This window comes from Podarcis erhardii (genome assembly GCF_964252035.2).
Source record: "Podarcis erhardii genome assembly, chromosome: 10".
Lineage (NCBI taxonomy): Eukaryota > Metazoa > Chordata > Lepidosauria > Squamata > Lacertidae > Podarcis > Podarcis erhardii.
The window spans coordinates 39,669,331-39,675,330 of NC_138500.1; positions in this window are offsets into that span (position 1 = coordinate 39,669,331).

A 6,000-nucleotide genomic window follows, 5' to 3' on the forward strand; every position below is an offset into this window, starting at 1 on the left:
AACTGCAGGCAGTGTGTCTGCAAAATTTTTTCCCCAATCTTGTCCTATAAGGAGCATGCCATACCTTAAAGGGTGGGTGGAGCAAGCTGGTGTGTCTGTTTAGTTTTTTGACTGACAGGCCTAGTGTCCAATAAGGGAATTATTTACCACAGTCTCCAGGCACAATTTTTTGGGGAGGGATGTTGAAGTGATACATCTATCATGTTCTTGTCTGAATCACAACATTCACAGGCTGCCTCACACAAGCTCATCAGAATTTTAGTTAATGGCGTATTGATTGAGAATTAAAGCTGAGGCATATATGGGAGCAATTGATGTTTCTTCTTAAGCTGCTCATGATTTAAATGGAAACTTTTATTTCATTCTAGACATTTCTTGAACATGCAAGGTTGGATGTTTAATGAGGAAAGCAAAAACACCCATTGGTTAAATTGTCTGGGCAAACAATAACAAAAATTAAACACATTCGTTTACTAGATTAAAATGGATACTTATTCATTCCCCCCTCATTCAGTATTTTTTTGTGAAAAAAACAGATCATGAACCAACCACATTTAACTGGAATCTAGTGCACATGTAATGTCCCATTGGACTAACATTTTGCACCATGGTATTTTAAAGGTACCCCATAATTAACAACAGCTCAAGCCTCAAGATAATGGCAATGGATCTAGAACATGGATCTGCCAGATTATTAGACTGTCATCCGGCAATGCTTCCCTTCAAAGTCTGAAGATGGCTAAAGTCATGCACCACTTTATTTGTTTATTTAGGGGAAAGCAGGTCTTGATCCTGCTTACATGATCTCTTTTCAAACGCAGTATCCAGTTCTGAAAAGAGTTAAACTCTATGACAGATAAATGGCTGCAGATCCGTATATACCATAGATATATAGTGCTGTATACATTAGATTTTGCAAGTAGATGTATAGGGAATTACTTTATTAACATACTTTTAAAATGCTTAAATTTATTTCATGCCTTGGTAATTTGGAAGATAGCACCCATGAACGAATATTCCTCTGCAGTAACATAATTTAACTCTGCGGTTAATAAGTTTCACCGATTGAAAAGTCTTTCCTCTTCTAAACTACCCTCCTGACAGCAACACTGATGAAACAACAGGTTGGCTACACCAGAACATTTTGTGTTCTTAGAATGCAATCCTATATCCCAGCACAGATATTTGCAGATTGGATATGATTGCATATTGGTGGCATCATGGAAGCACATTGCTATGCTGGCTGGAGCTGGTGGGAGTCATTGTCCAAAACATCTGGAGGACACCATGTGGGCAAAGGCTACAGCAGATGACACAACATTGTGCTAGTTCACAGGGAAGAATGTAGTTAGAGCTGTGTAACTGCTCTGGCTGAATCCTGGATCCCAAATCAAATCAGGTGTATTTAAGTCATCCTGGGAGTCAACCGTAGCAGGAGGCGGAACATAGCTATCATAGCTTGTAGCCATTGATTGCTTTGTCCTCCATGAATTTGTCTAATCCTCTTTTACAGCCATCTAGGTTGGAGGCCATCACACTTGTGGGAGTGAATTCCATAGTTTAACTGTACTGCATGTACAAGTACTTTCTTTAATCTGTCCCGAATCTTCCAACACTCAGCTTCATTGGATGTCCACATGTTCTACTGTTATGAGAGGAGAAAAACTTTCTCCATATTGTACTGGTCTCTCCCTCCCTCCCTCTCTGTCTGATGAATAGATCAATGGCAAAAAGGTCCATTGATTTTGACAGTGCCAGACTGCACTCTTGGTTCCTAACTTGTGTGGGCTCCTCCTGTAGAGAAACCAAATCAGAAAATTGCATAGCCCCAGATACTAGCAAAATGAAATGCTTGTGTGTACTATTGATTTTCACTTCATGTCTGAAAGCTAATACATAACCACTGCATTGTTTTTACACTGAAAGGGAGCAAATACCCGTCTACTTATGAATGCCCTAAATGCTTTATGATTACATTTTGCCAATTCATTTACTCCTATTTGTAAAGAAGATGACAGCAGTGAATCAGAAAGCACTGCCAAGAGCAATAACTGAGGCAGCTATACAGTTCGGGAGCATTAATTTGTTATTCCTTCTATCAGAAACCAATGGTTGCTGTTAGTTTCCTTCTGTTCCATGTTTTTGAGAGTCCTGCAGTCCTTAAGGGCCACCTGCCTTTAGCACTTTTGTTCTGAGAAGAGAGCTCACCCACTTCAGTAAGAGCAGGACACACAAATCATCAGTGAAATTGGAATAATATAAGTTGTTGTGGGAAATTCTTTACAAGAACCATGACAGAGAATTATGATCTGAGGTGACACAGTTTTCATAATTGCGGAAACAAACCACTGATGGCACATTAGGGTTCAAAATAAAACACAAAATAGCTCTGTGACTGTCCTTTCAGATGCATTTCTTTCTGGATTTTGCTCACAACATTGCCTGACCAGCTCCACACTTGTAAGTTATTATGGAAGTTTCAATATATATCTTTCTTTCTTTTTATGATGAGAAACTTTTGTCCCCCCCCACCTCGTTTTTCACAGGTTTGTATGGCCATCATCTGATGACTACAAAAACAGCTGCCTACATTCCACAACTCATACTGTCCATATGTTAATATCCTCTCAATGGGCATGTGGCTTCATGTAGCCATGAACTAGGAATTGGGAATACAGATTAGACTTGTGCTAAACTGAGACAGCAATGAGGCATATGAGTGTAATTGTATACATTTAAAATCTTCCCCCATGGACACTGCTAACTTCAGCTACATGTATAGACAGGTGTTTGTAGTTTCTGGCTATGGCAAATCCAGGTGCTCTTGAAGGAAAATGATTTTCTAGATCCATTTCAATTGGGGTTTAGGCCTGGTTTGGCACAGAAACTGGTTTGATCACCCTGTATAGTGACCTTTGTCACCATACAGAGAGGCAAAGGAAAGAGGCAGAGACAATTTCTCCTTGTTATTACTTCCTGAGTTCTCAGTGGCTTTTGATAGCATGGTATTCCTCTGGGGATGCGGGTGGTGCTGTGGTCTAAACCACAGAGCCTAGGGCTTGCCGATCAGAAGGTCAGCGGTTCGAATCAGGGTGAGCTCCCGTTGCTCAGTCCCTGCTCCTGCCCACCTAGCAGTTCGAAAGCACGTCAAAGTGCAAGTAGATAAATAGGTACTGCTCTGGCGGGAAGGTAAACGGCGTTTCCATGCACTGCTCTGGTTTGCCAGAAGAGGCTTAGTCATGCTGGCCACATGACCTGGAAGCTGTACGCTGGCTCCCTCGGCCAATAAAGCGAGATGAGCGCCATAACCCCAGAGTCGGCCACGACTGGACCTAATGGTCAGGGGTCCTTTACCTTTACCTTATTCCTCTGGAGTGGCTGTCCGAGTTAGGGGCAGATGGCACCACTTTGTAGCTTGGAAGTACTCGGATGGCCATTTCCAGAATTATGTTTGAGGAGGTTCACCTGGTGCTCTTGTTACATATCTTTAGGCACCTGACAAAAATGTTTATTTTAAAGTGGCCTTTGGCTGATTAACATTTTATATACTTTTAATTGGATTTGTGCAAGGGGTGTTATTGGTGTGTTTTTCTTGTTCTTGTTCTTGTTCTTATTTATTTTGTATTCTCATTTTGTATTCTTATGCTGTGAACTGCCCTGTGATCTTCAGATGAAGGACAGTGTACAAATTTAATAAATAATGAATAGTAACAATAAAATGGCTTGCAATATAGGTTACAATTCATATTTAAAATGGTGACACTGTTAAATAAAGATCCTGATAACATTTATGTGCATGGTCTGCACTGCTCTAAATGTTTGATGCATTATTATACTTGTAGTTTCCTTAGATTACCGGAGAGGTTTTCAGTTGTTGTTTTTTAACTGTGTGGATTTGTGCAATAACTATTACGGAAAGCTTGGAAAGGAGCTTGTAAAACCCAACAACTTACAGGAAACTGGGGACCTAAGAAATGCCTGAAACGGTTAGCTTTTTATTGACAAATTCTGCCTTTGTTTGCTTCTGTTTTCTGGGGTTTTTTTTACTTGTTTTATTCTTTTCACTCGGCAGCAATTAAAATAAGCCAGTGAAAGATAAGAGGAGAAAAAAGCCTATGGGCAAATGTTATAGAGCAAAGCATTACCTGGACATTGAAATCCGCTGCTTCTTTTGCAGCGGACTAGGTCTTATTGAGCATTGCATTCTGTAAGCCATAGCCAGCCAAAGTGGTGCCCTCAAGATACTGCTGGTCTCAAGCTCCCATTAGCCCCTGTCAATACAGGCAAAGCCCATGAATGATGAGACTGATAGTCCATCAACATCTGGAGAGTAGTACGTAGGTTACCCTGATTTAGACTTTTCTGATGTTTGGGGCAGAGAAGCCAGCTGTACTTGTCCTATTGTGAATCCATGATGGAAGCCAGCATCATAACAAAACTTTTGGCATACCCATGTCCATCTTATGCCAACCCTCCACTGCCTAGTGGGTCCAAACTCACAGGCACAATGGACAGTGTGATCAAGAGGCCACTGGCAAACACAACCCATTAGATAAGAAGGGTCTGATGATGTGTAGTGGGGGGGGGGTCCAGCACAGAGGGTTGCCAGACTTGCACATCCAATCTTGGCTCTGGGGCTCTGTTGTCTAACACAGTCTGAGCTGCAGGACCATACAGAAGCCCCTCTTCTTCTCTCCCTGTTGCTCCTTGAAGCTGGGGTTGTAACACCCACCTGTTGTAGTGACTGCAGTGGGGCTCTCCAAAGAGGCATCCATAAATTGATGTAATTTTGCATGAAGGGTCAATCTGATCTTTGTTGTAGCCGGTTTTATGAAAAAGTGCCTTGGTGAAATTGCTGGGTTTCTTTTATACAGCCAAATCACCTGCAGTTTTTCCCCCAAGCAGAATGGCCGCTCTCTATAATCAGGTTGGAAGTGAAAACATATTGAAAAAGGAAAAGATAAATGCAGAAAATACTGAGGTCACAAAAATCAAGAAAATAATTGGAAGCCGGGTGCATGTGGGACACAACTTGCAATTAACTTATGCCCCCAGATATATGCAACCTTTTTTTTTTTGGTCCCAGTGATGGTCTGTTCTACTTTCTTCCCTTTAGCTTTAAAGTTATTTAATTTACTTTGTGCTCAGGTGTTTTTTTATTTTTTGTCTGGTGTGCATGAATGGAGGAGGGATGATCCTGCAGTTCTATTTAACTGAGGATTTTAGGTCCGCAAAAAAAAAAAAAAATGATTTAAAGAGTCGATAAGGTCAGAATCACAGGACCCAGAAAACACTCTTTGATTATACAACAATGCTCTCCCTCTTCTGCCTTGGCTGGAGTCAATAGGAGGGATACTGAAACTGCTGACTGAAAGATAAAAAGGAAGGAACATGGCAAATCAAAGAGGAAGTGAGTTGAGGAAAAACTAAATTAATATATATATTTAATTTATTTATTTTTTAAAAAAAGAATAGATGTAATATAAAGAACATGGTTTTCTGACCCTCAGAGGTCAGAAAAAATAGGATGCTCAAGAACAAAGGACTAGTGAGGTAAAGAAAAATGATAGAAAATATTAAATTGTGTATGTGGAAGGGGGAAGAGAGAAAATGATAGCAAGACATGGAAAGGATAGAGAGCCATAGAGTAATCTGACATGAATTAGTACTTTGGAATTTCAGTTGATCTTAATGGTGTTTCCATGGAATTTCTTTTCTGAGCCAGTGTGTCTATAATGACATTCTATAATTGGGATTAGCTATGTGGGTATCAGTGAAGTTTTCTTGCCTTCTTAACATTCGAGTTAGATTTCTACCCTTAACTCACAACTTAAAAAATAAGTCAGGGCTTATCCACACTTATCCTGCTCTTTACAGCTCAGTCAGAGGAAAGATCAGTTTGGGTTTTCTGCAGATTAACATTTTCTCTGATTGAGTGCTAAAGAGTAGATTTTCACAGGGAAAGCTGAGATTTAAAGTACAGTCTCTGCCTAGAAAGAG